At 45.5% G+C, this 23,767-nt stretch overlaps 1 long non-coding RNA gene across 2 annotated transcripts; it reads left to right on the top strand.

Moving 5' to 3' along the window:
* Window positions 1–3,905: 3,905 nt before the first annotated feature.
* On the top strand, window positions 3,906–22,860 carry LOC139042163 (uncharacterized). 2 transcript variants are annotated; one of them, XR_011498487.1, is made up of 6 exons: window positions 3,906–4,239; window positions 6,589–6,671; window positions 12,425–12,636; window positions 12,790–12,980; window positions 20,728–20,807; window positions 22,600–22,860. It is a non-coding gene; the product is annotated as an uncharacterized lncRNA (long non-coding RNA). The 2 variants fall into 2 exon arrangements; XR_011498488.1 differs by lacking the exon at window positions 6,589–6,671.
* Window positions 22,861–23,767: the final 907 nt, after the last annotated feature.

Consider the following 23,767-nt stretch of genomic DNA (forward strand, 5'->3'; position numbering starts at 1 on the left):
AAGCAGTGCCCATGCCCACAAGTCCCTTTAGCTCATTATCAGAACACTGCACACTATTTGTTGACCTTCACTGGAAGAATGGCTGCAGTGGACTTGCCGGGATGAGTTCTCTTACATATGAAGGGGGATCAGAATAAATAGTCTTAGTTGCAAAATGATATATTCTCCTGGTAAGAAAATAGATTCTTCATCATAGTAAGTGTGGTGGCCACAAGATCATACCAGCTACAGGGAGCAGAACTGACCAATGGCCCCAGCTGCTGCTCTGAAATCCATCACTTCTTTGTGCTGAGGCCACGCCTCCCACAAGCTCTTCCCAGCCCATTACTGAGCTCAGCAGGGATAGCTTGGCTGCCCTCTCCCTGAAAGTGAGCTGCAGGATTCCTCTATTGGTTGACTTTGGTTCAAGGTTGTCCCCTCTTGAAAAACTTTCCTTTCCTCAAGTCAGACCTCCATCAGAGTCTGACAGCCCTGCCAGCTTCTCTAACTTCCACCACAATTTCTCACTGAAATATTTCCCCGCCAAATGCTTGTCATCTCTTGGAGGATACAGATTAACGTTGTAAGCAAAACAAGAAAATACTCAGTTTCCAAAAAATTTTTGCATCTATAATAACATCTATTCCTTATAAATATCCAATACATTACACAAAAGGGAAATTGTAACCCCCACACTTTGGATGAGGAAACGAATTAAGTGATTTAGCCAAGGTCAATTACCTTATTTTTGTTCAGTAGCTTCTCCATTTCCTAGTCTTCCATGATCAGTGTTCAGAAAAGAACTTTGAGTCTGCTTTCCCTTTTGATTATTACTTCCCTACTATGGACAACAATAACACCTATAGTTTACTAAGCAGGCACTGTGTAAGCACTTTGCATATATTCAATTTTTCATTTAATCCTCACAACTCATGGAGGTAGATACATCCCCCTTTATATATATGTGAGGAAATAGCTCCCAGGAATCAAGTGACCTGCTCAGGTCACTCACCTACTAAGCAGAAGGCCTAGGACCAGCCCCTGACTCTAAATCTAGTGCCATTAGCACTTATCATAACACATCAAATCTGTCAGCATTTTACTAAGCACACCTACATTCATTAGGAAGTGGGATGGGCACCCACCAGCAACTCCCCCTGCAGAGGTCTGGAGATGACAAGAGCCAGGGAAAGGAGGAGGTGGTGATAGGAGGTGACAAGGTACAGGCAAAGGTGAAGATGAGTAACCTTCTCCCAACTGCTCCATCTCAGGTTGCAGAAGAGTTCCTCATGGTCACCTGTACTCCAAGGGGTCTTATTTCAAAGAAAGTATGGGGGGAAGTAAGCTTTTATTTAAGAGGTTGCAGCAATTATTTTCGCAAATAATTCTCATAAAAATGTTAGGAGATGGGACCCAGCTTCCTCCCACCTGCCAGCCATGGAATAGGGAAGAAAGTATTAGACACTCAAGCTTCTCCATGGTCCAATCTTTAGCCTCCTCTCCAGCTTCATCTACCCTCATACTCTGTTTTACTTGATGCTTCAATACAGCAGCATCCTTACCGTGCTGTCACATATCACTGTACATTCAGTCATGTAGCTCACTGTCTAGTTCAACCTTCCTTCCCTTCCCTTGGCGAACTCTTACTCATTTCTCCACATTTCAGCTCAGCCACCATATACTTCAGGAAGTCTTGCTCAACAACCGAATTGAGAACTCCCAGAGGACACCTCCTCTGTGTTCCCCTATCCTACCCTCAGTGCTTACCTCGCCTCAACATTTCCCTTATTACGTGAGACTATCTCACACCAGAGATACAAGCAATATTATCTCCTTAAAACCTCACTCATACCACATCACTCTGGCCCATAAAGTGCTTCAAGAGGAATCCTATGGAAGGTAAGAGAACATATAGGCCCCATGCTCTGGCCTTTAAGGCCCTAAATGGCCTGGTCCCTGACCTTCTCTCCAAACTCCTCCTTTGTCCTTGCTTACTGTCATGCCACTGTCTGTTTTCAGATCCATCACCCTGCCAAACCCTCTCATGCCTTAAGACTTATTTCCTCAGCTCTTAGCACAGTTGTTCCTTTTTATTCTCCAGGGCTTTGTTTGAAAGTTGCCTTCTTACAGGCACCTTCCATCTCCACCTCTAGAACTGTCATCCTTTCCCATTGTTCCCTATTTCTTTTCTTCACTGCAACCACGGAATTTTATAATTAAGATATTTATTGACTTATTCATTTATTGTTTTCTTGTTATTTAATTCTCTAATTTAGTGGAAAACACACCCTCAACTCTTCATGCTCCTGGAAAGCGCAATCCAGACTTTTTAATCTGTATCCTTCCAGAGTGTTTGGTGCACTGTTACATCCTCAAATGTGCCAAGTAAATGAATGAGCAAGCAAAGTTCAGGAATGACACGAAGAGAGGGAATTATAAAATAGCAGAGATGTAAAGAAATTAAATATTAGTGTTAGTTTCCATAATAACTTGCATTGAGGGAACTCTGAGTGCTTTAAAAATATTAATTTACACTCTGTTCACAGGAAGAACTCATTATCTCTAACTTACGAGCAAAGAAAGTCAGCCAAATGAAGCGACTTTTCCAAAAGGAATATAGTGCATTAAATAGGGAGCTTGGTCTAAACTCTGAATAGCTTTATTTTATACCCTGTCTTGTTCCCAAAGGATTTTAGATGGCTTTGAAAGACACACAGTTACACAATTTAGAGTGTTCACAAAAACAAAACAAGCCAGTTGCTCAGGAGAAGCACGATTATTCCTGGTACAAGGTCTGAAAGAAACTTCTTTCTTGGGTCCACACAAAGGGCATCAAACCACATCCTCAATCACATCCTCCAGGCAAGGAAGCAGTGGGGCTCACGGGGTTGTTTGTGGCACTCCTCAGTGTGGGCCGATGGCGCGGGGCCAAGGCTCAGATCCACAGAGCAATTCTCCAAGGAACCAGATCAAGACAGCCCAGGTGTGCAATTCTCTGATGGCCTGTCTTAATCCAAAAAGAACATCTGGAGATTCTGGAGGAATCATTTAACAGCACACTCTTCATACGCTGGGCTCCGTGAATTTTAATTTTCACCCAAAAACTTCTAATAAGTACTACCTAACAGTGAAATTGAAAGTGACAAGCATCTGGAACACGGTCAATGTTGTGTAACAATGAAGATTTCCATCTGATTTATCAGTCAGATGACCTGGGGAAGGGTATATTAGCTAAGGTGTAGGTTAAGCTGTTCTAACAAAGAGACCCCAAAATACAGTGAACTAGATAAAACCACACTAACATTTTGGGCAAAAGCACTGGGAACTTCTGGTCCTGTTGCCTGTGTTAACTAGGCCAAGAGGCCCATGGTGGGTAAGGAGGTCCTGTGGACCCACTGAGTGGGGCCTCAGAGAAGGGGCTTAGGGGGTCACTTACCGGGCTTCTGCATTTCCTGTCTATAGTGTAGGAATTAGCTGTCTGCTGTGATGTTTCCTCCTTTTAATACTATGGCTGGGGCTGTTCTTCTATGAGGCATGACCAAAGTGTAGACTCCTCAGCCGGGAGTTCTCCACTGTGAGGGTTCCAGCAGCCCGACCAGATGGAGGGGATGGAGGAAAGGTGGCTTTGAAAATGCAAGTTCCACCTACCCGGGTCCCAGTATTTCCATTTTAGCCACTGAGATTTTATCAGCCAGGGAGATTTTGCTGGGTTTCAAGCTGCCTCAGGAGCCCTCAGGAGCCGGCCTCAGGCGCCATTAATTAAACCCGCTTTAGCCCGGCAGCATGGCTGCAGGGTCAGAGTGTGGAGGACGCCGGGAGGAAGGGGAGGGTCATGAAGGAGGAAGGGGAGGGCCGTGAAGGAGCGCAGAGCGTGGTGGGCGTGGGGAGGGGCGTGGGGAGGGGCGGGGGAGGGGCGTGAGGGGAGGGGCTTGAAGGAGCGCAGAGCGTGATGTGATATGCGTGGCGACTGGCATGATGGAGGAAACGGTGGATACACCGGTGCTTTCCTAAGCGCTATAAGCAGCAGTGACTGTGACTCCTTTCAGCCCTCAGGCCATGGAGCATCCGGTCTGCTGCTGCAATTTGCGCTTGCCCTGAATCTTTGGGGTGGGGCTTTCAGCCTGGGTGAGGCGTGAAGGGGGCGTTCCTGACGCCACAGGCGTCCAAGTCTTATGGCAGGCACCACTGTCACGCTCAGACTTCTCAGGCTTCGTCTCAGGTTCGCCTGCTGTCTCTATGGGGCGGCTGTGGACTCTTCAGGTGGGTCGGACTCACTTTGGGGGGGTCAGAACTGGGGTGGGGTGAGCACAGCTCAGCAGGCAGGGGATGAGGGGCAGGGTGGGGGATGGGGTAGAGGGTTCTGTGGCCATTTGGGGTCTCCTGGAGTGACCATATACAATTGAGAGGCTTCTGTTACCTGTTATCAGATGCATAGGACTAAACTAAATGATAACAGATGCTTGGAGGTCCCAGAGAAAATTGACAATGGAAGCCTCACTGTAGGTGGGGCAGGCTAGGGCCATCCTTCTGTATAAAAGTATCAGGGAACGTTGGGTTGTGTTTCTGGACCATCTGTCCTTCTACCTTGTAGTGAACACAGGGAATGTGTACAGATAAGAGACAGAGGCTGCACCTGCCGATCCGTGTTCTCTAAATCTGTTCCATTCTGCAGAATGGTCAGCATGGCTTCATTCAACTAACATACTTCTTACTTATGTGTATTGAGTGTTTGATGCAAAAGAAGTGCTTTGCAAATTAGCTCATTGGATCCGTCAACATTTGTAAGAGGTTGTTAAACCATTTCACAAAGGAGAAAGGTAAGGTTCCTATAGGGGAAATGTTTACACATAATCACAGTTATATGTCACAGGCAATTGATATTGCCTGCTATGTGATGAGTCTGTGATTCACTTTAAATTGGTGAGGAGAATCTAGTTATGTGTTCTTAAGTTGACAACCAATAAACTGTAGTAAACGCGCCAGTCTGTAAATGAGATTTACCATATTTTGGGGAAATGTCCAGTTTATTTCACATTGCACATCATGTGATATTCCTTTATAATGAAGCTAGTATGTATTAAGGCTGTGTACAGACTGTATATACGTTTGCGGTTATGCAAGAATAACACATGCCAGATCAACACAGGGAAGCATTTGGCTAGAACCCCAAAGGACTTGAGCTTTCTATACCTACAGCCTCATTTCCCCAACTCTATCATGTCAACTTTCTGCCCCTGGACTCTGGTAGAGATGTCCCTGTCTGAACCAGAATGTCCACAATGTTTTAGGAATCAGCGACCTTCATGGATATGGTTCTGGGTTTCACCCAGGAAGAATAGGCCTTGGTGGGCGCATCCTGGCAAAAGCTACACAGAGATGTGATGCTGGAGAACATCATTCATCTTCTCTCTGTTGTTGAGTCTGTCAATAAGGATTTATTTACTCAACAAGTATCCAGAGAAGTTTCCACATATCATGCTCCCCTCAGCTCTCATTTTTATTCTTTCATAACACAACTACGAGTGGGTAATTCTGTTTATTGATTTAATGACATGTAGTTTGCCCCTTCACTAGAATATAGTCTTCTTGACCACAATTTTATGTCTTTGTTGCTGCTCTATTGCCAGCACCCAGAACAGTGCTGAAAACTCAATGGGGTTTTTTTTAATAACTAAAAAATAAGATTAAACAATTCCTAAGTAATTTTTCTGTTCTAAGCAGTAAGCCCAAAGTTTGAGGCCACAGTAGAAAAAAACACCAGGCAACATAAATTTAGGTTATTCTGGATTAACTAGAAACATTTAATTCCTCGTTTGTTGAAAACACTGGGAATCTTTACTCTGTGAGCTTGCTCGTGCACATCCACGAGTTCCTCAATGCTTTTGGCTTGGTGTCACGGTGTTCCTCCTGCTCTGCTCAAGGACTTCCAAGGTTTTCTTCAATGCTCACTTAGTTGTTCATGCGATCCTGTCCTTGACTTGAGGAATATGTATGGTTCTTAAAACACAGTTCAAAATTCAAGTGGCTTTTTCCCATGAACAGGGTGGCAGCTCTGCAAATAAGACACAATTTCCCATTGGAGCAAGGAGAGGAGTTGTGGAGGGAAGAAAGGGGATTCCCACAAGGCCTGAGGCTGGCTAAGCTCTAGGCATGTGTGTTCACTATGAGGAGAAGCCTAGTCAGTGAGGGATCAGGACCTTGGTAATGCCGACTACAGATTTCCTTAAGTCCATGGTCTTTTCAGGAAAGTATGGGAATCCAGTGGGGGAAAAATCCTCAATGTTGTCAATATTCCTAGCATTTATCAATGTCTTTTATTCATAGTTTATGTCCTCTTTGGATTGAAAGTTTCATATTGTGAACTTTGCCCTCATCCCTTCCCCTTGATGATTTCTTCTCTCATAACCTTACCAAAATCTGTCTTAGTTTTCTTTTCAATCTTGAAAACATTTTGTAATTGACAGTGCCCTAAAACATGTTTCTAGACATTAGTGCATTGCTCCATTTCACATTCTTGCCCTGTGTAAGGGTCAATATTTGCCTTGCATGCCGTACAACACTTTGGTTCCCTAATGCCTCTTGAGAAATTTATTTTTTAATTGACTTTAGGCAGGAGAAGTAACCTTTAAAACCAAGAAATGGTACCTATACCAAATATCTGCAGGAAGGAGCCATCTAACTGCACAGTGATGGTAAGTTTCTTGGGTTGAACCCTGGTCCCCTACATTAGAGGCCTGGGAATTGGATGATTACTAGTAAAGCACAATAACGGGACTATAATTTGAGATGGGAGTAAGTGCCATCCCAGCGGAAAGTTTTGCATAATTTTAATTTAGGAAGGATATTGACCTGAGCTCAGAGCTATGACCTGAGTTCTTATAAAAGGACAATTGTATAAACATGGCTCAAATATCTAGTCTATGAAACACAATGAAGTTACAAAATTAACCAACTGTACAGTTGAGGTGTTATAAAGAAGAAATCTCTGGGCTGGTCCAGTGGCACAACAGTTAAGTTCACACGTTCCACTTCAGTGGCCCAGGCTTCACGAGTTTGGATCCCCAGTGCAGACATGGGACCACTTGGCAGGCCATTCTATGGCAGACGTCCCACATACAAAATAGAGGAAGATGGACACAGATATTAGCTCAAGGCCAGTCTTCCTTAGCAAAAAGAGGATTGGCAGCAGATGTTAGCTCAGGGCTAATCTTCCTTAAAAAAAAAAAAAAAGAAGAAGAAATCTCAATGCATGCAAGAGAGTAACACACCGTGCATATGTAACTTACATGAGGAAGGTTTTTAACCAGGAACTATGACTGACTGATTAGCCTAGAATTCATACATAGAGAAAAGAACAAATGAACGTCTGTGGGCAGTCTTTTAAGTGCCTCTTAGCTCCTCCAATAAGCAGAAATCTCACATTGGGGAAGAACCCATTGAACAGAACTAGTGTGAGATGTTTTCACTCACAGGTTCACAGTGACTTAACATATGTGAAGTCACGTGGGCCCAGGAGGCCCACCTCTGTAAGCTGTTGGACCAACTGAGGCAGCAAAGCCATGAGGAAGCACTGAAGTTTCACCTGGAAAATACCCAAGATATTCTCCAGAACATGAAATACTGGTAGGCAGGCCAGATTCAAAAAGACAGAAGGGGATGGCCTGAAATCCATAATTAAGATCAGATGAAGCCTGCTTAGGAGCCCAGGGGTGTGCCCAGGAAGTTCAAGATGAAAATCTTGCCTCTAACTTTGGAGAATGTTGTGGACTTTGCTGCTCTGTTCTCAGCCAACTCAGAAGGTTCCAGGGAGGATTTTGATCAGAATAGCTTATGGAGGGATGTTTCAAGGTCATGTAATTTAAACAAGTGCAGTCAAAGAGATGGCTGTAAGTGAGGAAAGCAGGGCTCCTGGAGTGGTGAGAGTCACTAGGACAGATGGGAGAGATGGGGGGCTGGGGAGGGTGTGGGTGCACCAATGATGCACTCCTCGGGTCCCCAAGATGCCAGATGTCTGGGAAGCAGCTGCCACCATGGCCTTTACCACTGCAGCCACCGCCAGTGCCGTTTCCCCAACCACCATGAACACCACCACAGTAGGCTGGACAGGGAAGTAAGAAGTAGGTTCCAAATTCACCACTGTGGTCTCAAATCTGGACCTGGGAATGTTGTGATTGGGTCTGATAGGAGTCGTTGGGCAAGAGGAATTACCCTGAGGCAGGGGCATGAAGATCCCTGAACTCCTCTCCAAGTGTCATTTGTTGTATTTGAATCTGTTGAGCTGAGGTGGATTCCTGCCCCAGAGGTGACCAGAGTCAGCCCAATCCACATGCCACAGCACAGGGGGCGCCAACCGACCCAATGCATTCCAGGAGGCTGTGGGACACCACCCCCGCTGCTGGTGCCCTTGCACTGGCTGCTGCCACGTTCATCATCCTCCCTCGGGAGCCCGGCCTGGGCTGGGGGGGCCCAAATGTGGAAGGGCTGAGACACAGTTTGGGCACACTAGCTTCCTGGAAGCCTCCTGCTCCAACCAGGCTGATGACAACTGCCAGGGTACTTTCAGGTCTCAGGGCCCTTTTCCCCATGCTAGACCCCAGACAGAGACTCATCCCAGGAAGCTGGAATGGTTGGCCTCCTTCAGACAAAGCAGGCTCCTCCAGAGGATACACCTCTCCCTGTGCCCTGCCACAGTGCACCCAGAGAGATGGCCAGGGCAAGGCCTGTCTTGGACCTTAGTCATGGATTTCTCTCAAGAGTAGAGCTCTGGGCAGCAGGAGGGCATGGCTTTAGTGACTCCAGAGTGAAGGGAGGTGCCTGCCCCTGGAAGGGCAGGCCTGCCAATTTCCCCACTATTTCCGCAGGGGGCGTGGCATGCCTAGTGTGGCCAAACTCCTTTGGCTAGCATTCCTGAGCCCTGTTGACTTGTCAAACATTTACTGCTCCCTGTGTTGAAAAGCTCCTTCCTGATGGGAGGCCTTGTTCTGTCAAACAATAAAGGAGGCACCGGATGACCAGCATGCAGGAGGGATAGCCTTGCCCTGCCCCCTGGCTCCTGATGGGCAAAGAGGGGCAGAAAGCTATTTTCAAAGGATGGGAGTGGGACCTGAGCAGAAGGGGAGACGGGGATGTGAGACACAGTTGTAGAAGTTGGGAATCCCAGTTCACCAGCAGCTGCACCCGGCCACCACCAGTGGGCTCCCCCACACTTTCAGTGCCACAAGGACCTGTCCCTCAGCAAGCCCAAGGGCCTTTCTGAGGCCAGTCACCTTTGCTGTGCATGCGTAGATAGAAAGAAAGGTTTTCCCTCCATGGAGTGGGGCTTCCAGAGTGCTAACAGTCAATAAGACCCATGGGATTTGTCAGTCAGTTGGGGAGGGGCGGGTGCACCCACCATCCTCTCTTCATTTCCCTGAGATCCTAGATCTGGTGAGAGTCACTTGAGATTTCCATGAAATTAGTGGAGTTCTCACTGTGTTGTAGGCGATCTTGTTGAGGTAATGGCTGGCCTCTGTGATATCAGGTCTCGGTGAGGTCAGAGGGGGGTCTCTATAATGTCACTAGAGGTCTCTTGGAGGTCATGGGAGTTCTTTGTGTGTTCAGGGAGTTCTCTGTGAAATCAGGAGACCTCAGTTTGAGGGAAGAGGGGTTCACTATGAGGTCAGTGGAGGTCTCTGGGTGGTCAGACAAGTCTCTGTGTGGGCATGGGATGTCTCTGTGTGGTCAAGGGGAGTGTCTAAAGTGTCAGGGGATGTCTCTGTTAGGTCAGCTGAGATCTCTGTCTGTCAGTGAGGACAGAAGGGGCCTCTATGACGTCAGAGGTGGTCTCTGTGAGGTCACGGTGTTACCAAAATCAAAGTGGTTTGAATGCTTGCGAGTTAAGTTGGCATGAGCACACTAAAGCTATTTGGGAACATAAACCTTCCCTCATTTGTTTGTCTTCCACCCCTTGACTATTGGGGACCACTGAGAACGCTGTGTAGTAGCTTCCCTCACTTCATCTGTAGTAAGTTCACAGAAGGTGTCAGTTCACACGAGGGCAGTGTGGAAATTAATGGTAACTAGAGAAGCTCTCCTGATGGAGTGGCCATTTTTGCAGCTGCAGCTGCCACGTTATGTCCTTTGAAGGGCTTTACCATGGATCCCAGCTACTTTCTTGGAGACCTGTACCACTTCTAACAGTTTAAGCATCTCTGGCCCATGTTTAACGTCCATGATTCACTCTGGAGACCTCTGTGGCTGGAGGTCACTTCTGGGCAAGCATGGCTTAAAGACCCATTGGAATCAAGGAGAAGGGCAGCAGAGTTTAAGATATGACAGGATATTAAAGAAATCTGAAGGGAATCTGGCATCATATCTTGATAATGAAGTATTCTATTTCGGGATAGCCAGAGGCCTCATCAGTCACTGGTAGACTAGAGAATTGATGTAGGAGTCCAAACCCTCATAGGTAGGTCCATAGCCAATTTTTTTGCTTTCTTGAATAACAAGCAGATGGCAGCTACTGCTCTGAAGCTTGGGGGCTAAACTTTAACCAGTGTGTCCATCTTGCCCCATTCAAAAGCGTCCGTTTATGATCGCGAGTTTATCAGAGAGGCTGATAGCCATGCATCCAATGTAAAGAATCCAAAGAAGAAAGAACAGAGCCATTCCTTTAGACACATCGTATTCCTTCCTGGTCAAGAAGCTGAACATACTTAACTCACGTCTGACTCTATCCTCCTGGGGATAGAATCACACCCCGCAGGATTACCCTTCTCCCCGCCCCCATTTTCCATGCCAATTGCAAGTTCGGGTCGTGACCTGTGCTCCTGACAAAGTGGCCGCGAGACAGCAGGTTCCCACCACCCCCTCCTTGGGTTTGAGGGCTCTGATAGAGCGGCTCACACAACTCGGGAGAACCTCTCCCTTCTGAACAGCCACAGGGAAGAGGGGCATAGAGCAAAACATGTGTGGCAGGGAGGAGGAGCTCCCGGGGCCTCTCTGGGTGTGCCACTCTCCCCGAACCTCCACGTGTTCGCCAACGCAGCAGCTGTCTGAGCACCGTTCTTTCGCAGTCTGACGGAGACTCCATCGCCTGGGCATAGTCGATTGCGGTCATTGGCCGTTGGCTACTCAGCGCAACCTTCAACCCCTCTTGCCCCCCCCCGTCCCCAGGGGTGGGGACGGGGACGGGGACGGGGACGGGCCTGAAACTTCCAAGGCAAGAATCGAATCACACAGTTGGTTTCCCTGGCACCCAGCCCCCACGCTTAGGGCTTCTCCAACACTCACCTCGTTAACACCAGTTCAGGTGGCGTTGAAAGGGGCTTGTTAGGCATAACACCAGACAAACCACTTCGCCTTTCTGGCTCTGGACTCGTTTCAGGAACTGAGCCCTAAAGTAATTCTCCTAACCAAAGATGCGCCATGTGGCTCTCGTATGGGCAATCCCAGGACTTTTAGGCGCTCGCTGCCAGAAACCAAGGGAAGACATTTACTGTTATAGCCCCAGGAGCGCACAGCATTGAGAGCACTAAGGTCTCGAGCAAAGCTAGATTCCCCTGTTCTGAAAACTTCCTGATTCCGGGAAAGCTTCCTCTTTCTGGCTTCTGGCTTCAAGGGGCATATGTTTCACCCGGGGCCAGCCACCTACCTGCTTCCGTTTTACCTTTCCTGGCGTGGCACCGGCTGCTCACTCCACCTGTCCTTGGGCCCATAGTTCCGAGTTAGCCCTGCTTGAATCATGTAGGGGAATCTCTCGCTTCTCAGGGGCTGCTGTATCCTGCAAGAGGGCCATCAGCTCACCTCCCCCACTTTTTGGTGCTTGGAGCTTGGTTTTCTCCTGTTCCCAGCCTGTGGAGGCCCCTAACTCACAGAGCTCGTCCCTCCCTAGAAGGGGGTGGGGAACGGGGCATTCTTGTACACACAGTGAGGAATCCTTCAGCAGTTTGGACCCTGTTTCACAGGTCCAGGGCTCCAGAAATCTTCTGGTCTCTCCCTTTCCTGAGACCTCCTTCAGTTCACACTTTCCTTCAGAAAGCTTTCCCTTGTGGGCATTCCACACCAAGAACACGGCTCCACTAGGGAGCAAAGATTCAGCCTGCTCTCCTCCTTCCTGCCGAGGTCACCGGGCCCTCCCGGAGCCAACAGGGGGAGGGGGCTGTCCTTCAGCCCCATCACGTCTCATCTGTGGTCAAGGGAAACTGCCACGGCTCGGTCTTCTTCGATCCCTTCCCTCCCTGGTGACGGTTCGGACAATCCTGCCACCAACGCCCTTCCTCTTGGCAGTCCGCACACCGATTAGCCCCCGACATTGCGGGTGGCCTCCTGGCCCCTCGGTGGGGGCTGGGGTTACTCACCCATGGCATATGTCCCCTCTCCCTCAGGTTACCTTGAGGAGACTGGCGGGCCACAGCGAGCAAGGCGGCCTGCCTTTTCATCTTCTTGTCTTCCTTTGCATCCTCAGCTTCAAGCCGGTTATGGAGCACCCTCCGTGCAGCCACTCGTAGCTGTGCAGGACTGGTAGCAGGATGGATCGCCAACTTTTGGAGTTTCCCACGGGTGTCTGGAGCACTTCTGAGATCTGAAATACGGATTCGGGATCACTGTACTGCCCCGGGCCTCCAGGTCCCAGTTTGTGTATCACCTGAGGCAGTCCTGCGGCCTCTGGAACAAAATGTGTGTGTGTGTGGCGGGGAGGGGCGGTGTGGCTTTCCCCAGGGCCCCATTGGACCTGTCTGAATTTAGGCCATTTAATGGGTGGCCGGCTTACTCTTTTCATGGCTTTCAGAAGCAGACCCCGAAAATATCCTCCCTTTCCTCCATCCCCAGGATCATTGGGATTCCACCCTGCCTCGCTCTCTGGCACAGCCTGTCCACCATGCCTGTGGATGTCCCATCCTGGGTCATCTGCCTTACCCGCTTGTTCCCTGGCTTTGAACGGAACGGACGACTTTGCCTCAGGCATGCTAACCTTCTCCTCCAGAAGCCCACAATTCGTATGGGGCAAGAATTCATATGGAGTGAGTATAATAATATTGCTAATAAAGTTATTTTTATTATTAATAGCTAACAATTATATAGTGCTTCCTATATTCCAGGCAATCTTCTAAGTGCACTCTAAATATTAACTCTTTGAATCCTTGCAAATCCCCCATGAGGTAGGTATTATTTCTTTCAAATGAGGAAACTGAGGCACCAGAGAGAGGCTAAAACCAATATGTAACTGATAAATGAATTCATCGATAAGGCTGAGTAAAATGCAGGTTCTCTGTCTTCGGAGTCTTGGCTCTTGATACTCTATACCTGTGCTCCTGCAAGTCCTATGAAACTCAGAAGCTTGTACGATGGTGGTGAGGCACAGAGGCTTTAAGCAAACTGCTGAGTTCCACAGCTGACTCCACCCTTGGCTTGGTGCTGAAAACAGTCCTGGATTTGAGAAGCTCAGTATCTACTGCCCTCTCCTCTAGGACCCAGTAGAGGTGGGGGATACAGATGCAAATATGGGGAGGCTTTTAAGTTCTAGGGGCAGGTTGTATCCAAAGAAGCTCAGGGCCTGCAGGTAACTTCTCCTCTCCAGTTTAGCACCTCCCCTACCCCTTCAGCCCCCGTCCATGCAGAAAGGCAGCATGAGCCTGGAATCACACAGGCCTCGATGGAAATCCTGGCTCTGAAATGCACTGGCTTTGGGTAACAACTTAGGCTTCATGATCAAGAAGGTAAAATCAGAGGAAGATGGTGCTGTTGAATGAGCATCCCAGCAGCTGAGTTAAACGGTAACCAAAATGACTGCCTGACTCAGGGGCATAAGGCTTTAATGCACACACACTTCACATGTCCCAGGCACAGGCTAGACATTCTACACGGCTCATCCCTTTTCATACTCCCAATAGCCCCAGGAGTTGTGTTGTTCTATACCCACGTCACAGGTGAATAAACTGAGGTTCAGAGACCTTAAGTAAGTTGTCCCAAAAGTTGGGCTGCTTTGAATCCTTGTTACCATTACGGGCTTAATTGTATCCTCCCAAAATTTATATGTTGAAGCCCTAACACTTAGCACCTCGGAAGGTGATTGTATTTGGAGACAAGGACTTTAATGTGGTGATTAAGTTACATGAGGCCATTAAGGTGGAGCCCTAATCCTGTCTGACTGGGGTTCTTGTAAGAGGAGGAAATTTGGAATCACAGGGAGACATCAGGAATGCGCTCACACAGAGGGAAGAACATGTTAGCACAGTGAGAAAGTGGCCATCCACAGGTCCCCTACTACCAGCACATAATCAGGAAGGGCAAAGAGGTTTTCTGGTGCCATTTTGTCCAGAGGCTTTATCTCATATTTGGTAACTCCTAGCAGCTCTGAAAAATAAATGTTATGAATGTGGAAATATCAATGGATCTGGGAATTTGTTGTTGCATTATTGTCATTTCTTGGAGGATCAGAAGATGTCATAAGCATAAGCCTGTCTCTCCTAAGAAGGCCTGGAAAGAAATTACAGAAAGTGTAGAAGGCAGGAGCTACTTCTACTATAGCTCATTTCCAGATTCGGGCTAATATCAGATCTTCATTGGATTATTAATGTTTCTTGAGAGTGCTGCTTCATCAAATTTCTCTTCCCTGCCTGGGCCTTCAGCAGCTGATACGGTCATCAGCTGTCTAGCTTGTGGCCCTGCATATCTATGCCTTACCTATTCATATGTCCAAAGTGACATGAAGCTCAGGAGGCCGTATTTTCTGATTTATGGTATGATTTTTGGAAAAGTTTTATGAGGTATAAACAAAGCAAACTAGTTAAAAATCTAACACTCATTTTTATTTGAAGAGAATAAAATCATATGCCATTAGAACTCCTCTGGAAAACCCAGGGCATATATCTCACAACTTGCTTGACTTTTTTTTTTTAAAGATTTTATTTTTTCCTTGTCTCCCCAAAGCCCCCCGGTACATATTCTTAGTTGTGGGTCCTTCCAGTTGTGGCATGTGGGATGCCGCCTCAATGTGGCTGGATGAGCGGCGCCATGTCCACGCCCAGGATCCAAACTGATGAACCACTGGGCCACTTGCAGCGGAGCATGCTAACTTAACCACTCAGCCACGGGGCTGGCCCCCTTGCTTGACTTTTGATAGGCAAGAAGTAGATAGAAATTCTTACCAGTGGCTATCTGGTTGCTAGAAACAGAAACTTCCTTTTGTTAACATAAGCAAAACAAATATCTTTAAAGGCTATGGAATGACATATAAAATTGAGGGAAAATAGAACTTCAGGAAGCACCAGAACCAAAGAATAATGAGAGATACAGAGACGGAGACAGAGAGTGGGGGGGAAGGGAAGAAGGGAGGGAAGGATGGGTGGAGAAAGTGATAGAGTTAATTAAACAAGGTGGCCACAGCATAGGCTAAGGGAGGGGATGGGAGATTGACAGTAGTCCGTGATCCCAGAGAAGAATGTATTTATATACAAATGGAGGAAGGATACTGGACAAGCAAGTATAAGTGATTTTCACTAACAAAGCATTCCTAAAGTACTCATAAGCATTACATGACTCCCTGATTGTCTCATGCACAAGTATTGCTCAGTGAAATTCCTGCTTGGGGACTTCACCAAATGTCATCTATTTACACTCAACACCCATTTCCATCCCCTTGTACATTCTTTCTTGTGTTTCAGTACTTCCCATATTTGAGAGGGCTAAAAAGAACGTTTCCAAAACTCCCTTGATGCCACGGTTCTACAATTGATTTAAGTTCCATCAATGTAATGCAGTTGCATGAGATTTGAAAGGCAGAAGGGGTAGTGAAGGGCAGCAGGGACATTTCGTGTATTTATTTTCCTGCATTAGTAGCAACTCCAGGCCCTGGCAGGCATCAGTTTTTCCCGTGGCCAAAAGGCACTTTGCACTGCCTACTCACCAACCTCATGGTCAGGGGCATGGAGACATCAGCCAGAATTTCCTGCAGTTCCCCCATCCCTGGTCTACATCTGCTGAGGCCTGACCCTGAGCCTGAGTCTAGCAGCAGACACCAAACTCCATTCTACTAGCCCTTGAAATAATTCTGTGGACGTCTAATTTCCTATAGTAAAGCCCTTTCTAGTGGAGATACTTAAAGTAGTTTCTGTTTCCTGCATTCACCCTGAATGATACAAGTATCAAAAAGCTCCTTCAGTATCAATTTAATTTCCAGCTTTATTGCACATTCTTTCAGTGCAATGATATGGTTCACCCATCTTATGGCTCCTTTCCTTGCACAGATGACAGAGTTTTCTTGAGTAATTGAGCAGAGCTTCCTCTGACTTGCCTACAGGTGAGTTCAGTTATTTTGTTCCTTGAGACCACTCCCATTTCCCAGAACTATTGTGGACTATGCTGCTTAGCTTCAGTGGTTTCCTTGTTGTGTTTCATCTCATTACTCCCAGAAATGTACACTAGGAGTGATGATTGCCTTGATGGCTGTTCTTTTAGGCAAGTTGGATCATAAAAGGCATACTTCTCCAAATATTATTATATCATGAAGCATTCTCTGGTGATAGCCCTTTGATAGGTACACTTATAGAAGAAGTTAGAGTTGGTATTATGCATTAGAATTTCAGTCACATAGTCCCTTGGATCTAGGAATCCCAAAGCTAGGGACTTATGTTACTGATATCTCACAAAAAATCCTCTCAGATTTACATATAAGTTTAGTGCAGGAATTGTTTTTGGTAAGTGTTTTTAAAAACGAAAACAGCAAAACGATCCTTCAGAGACCATTTAATTGAATTACAGTATATTCAATTGATAAAAGTATTCAGCTGTAAAATAACATGGTTGGCCCAATACAGGAAGATTTCCAAGATGTAATATTGAGTGAAATGGTAAGGATGAATTGCACAAAATATTTAGCATTTAGCAAGTTTTAAGTATGACAGGTGAGAAAATATGCATTGGTGTCAACTACACATGAACTGTTCACTAATTCCCCTTGGGATCAAAATACAAGGTTCTGAGAGTTTAGAGTGGCGGGGTGGTATATCATTTTGTGTTTCAGTGGAGAAAGAGAAACATTACCAGGTATTTCAAACAGAGGGAATTTACAACAGGGGATTGTTGGTTGGCTTTGCCAGGATTGGACGACTGAGAATGAGGGTATTCATTTCCTAAGGCTGCTGTAGCAAATTACCACAAACTTGGAGACTTAAAATAATAAGCATGAATGAAAAAAGAGAATGAAATATACAAAAAGAAGTGTATATGAGACATATAGGAAATGCTGACAATACCCAGTACACATGTAATCAACGTTTCAGAAGGACAGGAGGAAGAGAATGGAGCTAAAGCAATATCTGAAACAATTATGGCTGAGAAATTTCCAAAAGTCATAGAAGACTTCAAGCCACAGATCCAAGAAATGCTATGAATTCTCATGAAGACAAATACAAAACATTTAGATCCCACCAAACATGGTATGGTCTAAGGTCTAAAGGGGTATTTCACAATAAGGAAGTGTGGGCCCAACTTTGCATCTCTTCATTGTGGGGCCTGTGAGTGAGGGAGAGGAAGAAGCAGCAATCATGGAGCAGGGCTATAGCGTGGCTGCTGATGGGGGATAATTAGGAGGGAATGAAGGTAGCCTCAGAGGCTCATTGATCCCCTCAAACATTGCTTGAAGACCTGTAACTCAAGATTTGGCAGAAAAATGGCTAAGAGTTTGCCTTCCCTTTTATCAAGGAAAAAAATACCTATAGTAAGTCTTACTTACAACTACTTATACAAAAGGACAGAAAACCCAACTCAGTGGGTATAGACAATGAAGATATTTTGTTTTATGTAAGTGCAAAGTCTGGCAGCAGCAAGCCTTACAGGTGTGGGTTTATCTAACCATTCAGGTGTCAAAATCAAGGATCTGCTTTCATTCTGGCTCTCTGTTCTGCTTTACTTGGTGTTGGCATAATCTCTAGGCTCTACGTGGTAGTCCTCCAACTTCTCCAGGTGGGCACTCCTCTGCAATAGCAAAATAGCCATGGCAGCTATGTCATCATATCTGTACAGCTCCCTCTTTTGGTAGGTCCTTCTAGGAAGGAGAGAACCTTACTAGCTAAGAAATTATAGCAGATGTCTCCTCTCACCTCTGAGGCTCAGATTGAGTCTTATGCCCATCTTTGAACCAAGATCGTGATTGAGATACCACGTTAGTCTTCAACTAAGCAGAGACCAGGTTTAGAGTTGGAATTGGGGGTTAATACTACCAAACCACAGCACTGGCATGGGGGAAGAGTGGTCTCCACAAAGAAAAATATAGTTTCTAAGAGTAGAAGTGGGTAATCACCAGAGGAGGAACAAATGCTGGAAGCCAAAACAAACAAACAAACAAAAAATCAACTCAAATCACATGGCATGACACTTGACCCACTTCTCTTCCCTTTCCCTCCTGGGTTAGCTCAGCTCTCTTCTCAGCTGTTGCTTGAATGCACCAAACACCCCGCCCTTGAGGCCTTTGCTCTCCCCAGAGCTTTATCCTGGTATGCTCTTTCCTCAGACATTTGCTTGGCTTTCTCCCTTGTTTTTCTATTCACGGCTCTATTTAAATGTCGCCTCAGAGAGGCCTTTGGTGAATTCCCTATCAAAAATAGCAACTGCATTTCTATCTACCCCCATAATTGGCTTTGGTTGTGTTTATAGCATTTATCACTATTTGACATTATTTTATGTCTCTCTTTGCCCTCACCACTGGAACACACTCTCCCTGAGAATATTCCCTCGTGCTCATTGTTGTATCATGGTGCCTAAAACAGTGCCCAGCATGTAGTAAGCATTAAACAAATGTTTGTTGAATGAATGAATGAGTTAGAATCCAAGACCTAACCCCACTTCTGTAATCTTAAGCAGGGAACTGAAGCCTTTACTGCCTCTGTTACCTTATCTGTCAAATGGAGATGCTTTCTACCACAGAGCATTATTCTTCAAGTAAGAAAATGTGTGGGAAATGTCTGGCATGTACAGATCTTTGATATATATTATGCTCACACACACACACACACACATATATATATATTCTCACAAAGCTTCATTCAGTGGACCCAATGAGGCCAGAATCCTTTATTTAAATCAGTTGTTATCGACCCTGGTGTCACTTTAGGATTACCGAGGGAATTCTTCACAAGTGCTGAGCTTGGTTCTCACCCTGAGTCTCTTATTTAATTGGCCTGGTGTGATGCCCAATCATTGGCAATTTTTAAAGCTCCCCAGCGGGGTCTAATATGCAGCCAGTGCTCAAGACCACTAGTTTCTAGTCATTGGTGGGCTGATGGCAGGGCTGGATGTGTAACCATCAGACTCATGGAAGCATTGTAAAACCTGGCCCTTCCAACACCTGGAAATCTCTAGAAGCCAGCTTGGCTTATTTTCTCCAGTACAAACCTTCAACTGGCAGACTACACAGATGATCCTTCCCACTGTGTTAGAAAGAAAAAACACCAGCTCTGCCTCAGATTTCTCAAATGATTTTTACATGTGCAAACCATGACCCGTTTCCACGCTTGTAGATGTTGGGGGGAGAAAGGGAAGCTTAAAGGAGACCAGGGAGACTAGTGTGTATTTTCTCCTAAAGAAACTTTTAAAAGTGCAGAGGAACTGGCCTGGGACAGGGTCTAGGATCTAGATCTTATACTAACAGGGATGATGCATGTGAACAGTGCCCAGGACAATTCCTGGCCCATCGTAATTAGTGTTCAATTAAGCAAACTAGACTTGCCTAAGGTGTTATGATAATAACGACACAACGACAAACAATGAATCCTTTTTCTGAGCATCTTCCCTGTGTTAAGTATTTTAGGTAGGTAATTTTTTATCTCTACAACATTACGGTAAATCACTGGTTTTCTCCCCTTTCACAACTGGCAAAATTAGGATCTGAAAGCTTGCAGCTGGGAGAGGAAAGACTCAGGATTAGCATTCAGGGCTGACACCAAAGTTCATCTTCCTGCCTGTATACTCTATACTGTTTCTAGAATCCCCTTAACTCTCAAACTCTATGACTCGGAGCAAGTTGGACCTTTTTCACCTGCAGTAAACAGAAGGCTTTTCCTTCACTTAAAATAATGTAAGTAGTGATAAATGCTAGGAATACAACCGAAGCCAATTGTGGGGGTACTGGGTTAGAGATGCTGTTCAAACCTCATCCCATTCAGACCGTCTGACTATTGATAGGAGAGGGAAAGTGGAAGAGAGAGGTTTTGCCTGATCTTTGAGGCATACACCTGTGTGGAGAGAGGGGGCAGAAATGCCTGGTTTTCTGTTAAGAGGTAGGGCCATGGGAGGAAGCTGCTGCCCACTCCTCAAACTGTGCAAGTCCTCCTGATTCAGGGCAGTTCTACAGGCTCTTGTCTCTGCTTATCTGGAACTCTCTGCTCCTTGTGAACACCCACCATCACCTTTGCCTGGAAATTCCTATTCACCCTTTGGATCCACAGTTTAAGCGTCACTTCCTCCAAGAAGCCTCCTCTGGTTCTCCACCACTCCCACCCCTACAGTAAAACAAAATATTTTCACATCTTCTTTTGTTGTGTTTATGGTAGTTTGTAATTACATAATAATTTTGAGTAATTGTTTAGCGCCTACCTCCCCTTTGTCAGCTCCATCAGGGCAGGAACCAGATCTTTCTGATCTACCTCCATATCCCCATCGCCTAACACAGTGCCAAACACATAGAAGGGCCTCAACATTTTATTTGCCTGGCTGTAAGTGTTACAATGAAGAGACCAAACTTAACCCTTCCATTTTTTCTTTCTTTCTCAGGAAACAGAGGAAAGGGAACCTCTGCCACTCCACTTCAGCCTGACACTCCTGAGATGCCTCAAGGCACAACTAAACAAATGGTATGCACCTGGGTATGTGGAGCTTGAGGAAGAGCTTCACTTATCTTTCACCTTCTATTCTCTGATGCTGGGTAGGGTCCTCCTTTCTGGTTTTTTTTTTTTTCTGGTGTTGTTCATTTATTTTTTTAATGATTGGCCCTGAGCTAATATCTGTTGCCAATTTTTTGTTCTTCTTCTCCCAAAATTCCCCTAGCACATGGTTTTATATTCTAGTTGTAGGTCCTTCTGCTTCTGCTATGTGGATGCTGCTTCAGCATGGCTTGATGACATCCATTCCCAGGATCTGAACTGGTGAAGCCCTGGGCTGCTGAAGCAGAGCATGTGAACTTAACAATTCGGCCACGGGGCTAACCCCCCCTTCTTGGTTTTTGGTTTCCACCCACCACCGTGATGTCAGACTCTCTTTGACTTTGAGAGTCTCCTCTGGCAGAGAAGGGAGGTAGAAACCTCTTCAAGTGTGGGGTGGTTCCTGCCTTAGCTGATATCGCTGCAGAAACCTCTCTCCACAACCTGGTCATGGGCTTGGCACCTGCCGCAAGAAATTGGACCTGTAGCATGTGCAACGGTTCTGAAGCCTGTGACCAATCCTCCCACTGCCATCAAAATAAAGGGTGGTTCTGAGACCTATTTCAACATTTTTTTTTAAAGATTTTATTTTTTTCCTTTTTCTCCCCAAAGCCCCCCGGTACATAGTTGTATATTTTACTCGTGAGTCCTTCTAGATGTGGCATGTGGGATGCTGCCTCAGCAAGGTTTGTTGAGCAGTGCCATGTCTGCACCCAGGATTCAAACCAACGAAACACTGGGCCACCTGCAGCGGAGCGCACGACCTTAACCACTTGGCCACAGGGCCAGCCCCCTATTTCAACATCTTAAATTCAGCTTCCAGAGACTGAGGGCGACCTTTTCCCCAGACACCACATTTTAAAATGTAGTGGGCTCTTTGATTTTGCAAACAAAATCTGGTAAGCAGTTAAATTACATTTTAATATTCCCAGCACTTAGCCAGGAAAAGATGCACACAGAATTGAAAAGCATCCTGAGTTTTTCTGTCATTTTTATTTAAATGCCCAGATTAGACCATAATTCATCTTAAAATGGCAGGAGGCCTCTTCATGCACTTCACACTTCAAAATGTCTTAGAAAATCATGTCAATTTTGGCAAGCCTCTTGCCATGCCAGAAACAACAGCAAATGCTTTTCTCCTTGAGTACCATCTATTGTGAATCAGATTATAAAAAAAATACACCTTGCTCTTTTATTTTGACTCTGTTTTGAGGATTTTATGGCATCTCTGCAGTAATTGATTTGTGTCACATTCCTGCATAAGTAGCATTCATTGTCCCACTTTTTAGAAGGGGGAATTGAAGCAGAGGTGTGGTAAAGCAACTTTCTTATGATCCTGGAGAAACTCACTCATTCATTCACTTGTTCTTTCAGTAACCATGTCTTGAGAACCAGCTATGCCCTGGTCACTAACCAGACCTTGAGGATACATAAGTGACTATCTCACAGGCCAGTCTCCAGATCTCTGGTAGAAGAGAGAGTCATTCTAATAAATGATTACAACATTCCACAATAAGTGCTGAGGTGGGTAAAGGGGCCACAAAGAATCGCCCCTCAGCCAGCTTGTCTGTAAGAGAAGGCTTCCCACAAGAAGTGAAATATGAGTCAAATCTTGAAGGATGAGTAGGACCCCAACCATCCAAGGCCTGAGTGGCAAGAAGGGCTTTTACAGCAGAGGGAGCAGCATGCACAAGGCACAAAACAGCTTCGTGTTTTCTGGTTTTAGGTGGTTGGAGAAAAAGATGTATATGTGGGATTGAAAGAAGATAGACAAGAACGAGAACGAGAACAGTCTTACATGCCAATCACGGGACGTGGACTTCCTCCTGACACAGTGGGACGAAAACAGTATAGAGTGTGTTAGTTAGTACTCACTCACTTACTTAGTTCAGCCTAATTCAGGTTCATACAAATTCCCCCTTTCCCTGTCTTTAGTGGTCAAAGAGAGTGTTGATCTATCTGAAGAAATATAAAATTATTAAAATCACTTTTTCAGATCCAAGGACCTCTTTGAACTGTCTAAAGTCATCCTGCATGCAAATGTGCATTTGCCTGGGTAGATTATCTAAAGCCTTCGTTGGATTTCTCAAGTGATCTAAAGCTCTAAAAAGTATAAGAATCACTACTCTGTTTATTTTATGAAAACTTTCAGCCCTTCCCAAAGTTGATTTTATCCAAGTAGAATTCTTTTATATTAATCTCTTAAAATTTACTGGTTGCTTGTTATCCATGTGGGTACCATATCATGTACCATTCTATTATTTCAAACAAAACAATTCTTCACATTTCCCAGCAGCAGGTTAATCCATGTTTGTTAACCAACTAAAACTGGACTTCTGATCTCAATTACTATTCTTTAGACCTATGGGATTTTCATACTTTCTATGTGAGAAGTTTGAGACAGAGGTACTATATTGGAGAAATACAGGTATTTGAATGTTGGGGGAAGCACAGATGATTTTCAAAAGTTAGAGTCATAATTCTATGGTGAGTTAGTTAAGATTATTTGGATTGAAATTAAGAGAAGAAACTCTACTAAATTTATTGGAAGGAGCGAGAAGCGTATTATGCTACCTAAGGTTAGAAAGGTAACAAGTAACAGTGAAGTAAAATCCGGGAACTTGAGCTTCATCATGACTTCCTGTATCTTTTCCCTTCTCTCTGCTGTTAGCTTCATACTCTCTCTCTCTGTCCGTCTCTATCTTTCTGGACAGATCAGCCTTTTCTCATTTCCAGTACACAGTGTGTAAAACCTGTGAGAGTTCCCACCTCTCACACAGAATGATCTCTGTTTGTATATCCCTCTGTCTTCATCTCTCACAAATCGTTCCAAAATCACTGAACAATGAGTGCATTGGTCCCTTTGCATTAGATACCCAGTCCTGCACTGTACA

Source organism: Equus asinus, chromosome 26, assembly GCF_041296235.1.
Source record: "Equus asinus isolate D_3611 breed Donkey chromosome 26, EquAss-T2T_v2, whole genome shotgun sequence".
NCBI lineage: Eukaryota > Metazoa > Chordata > Mammalia > Perissodactyla > Equidae > Equus > Equus asinus.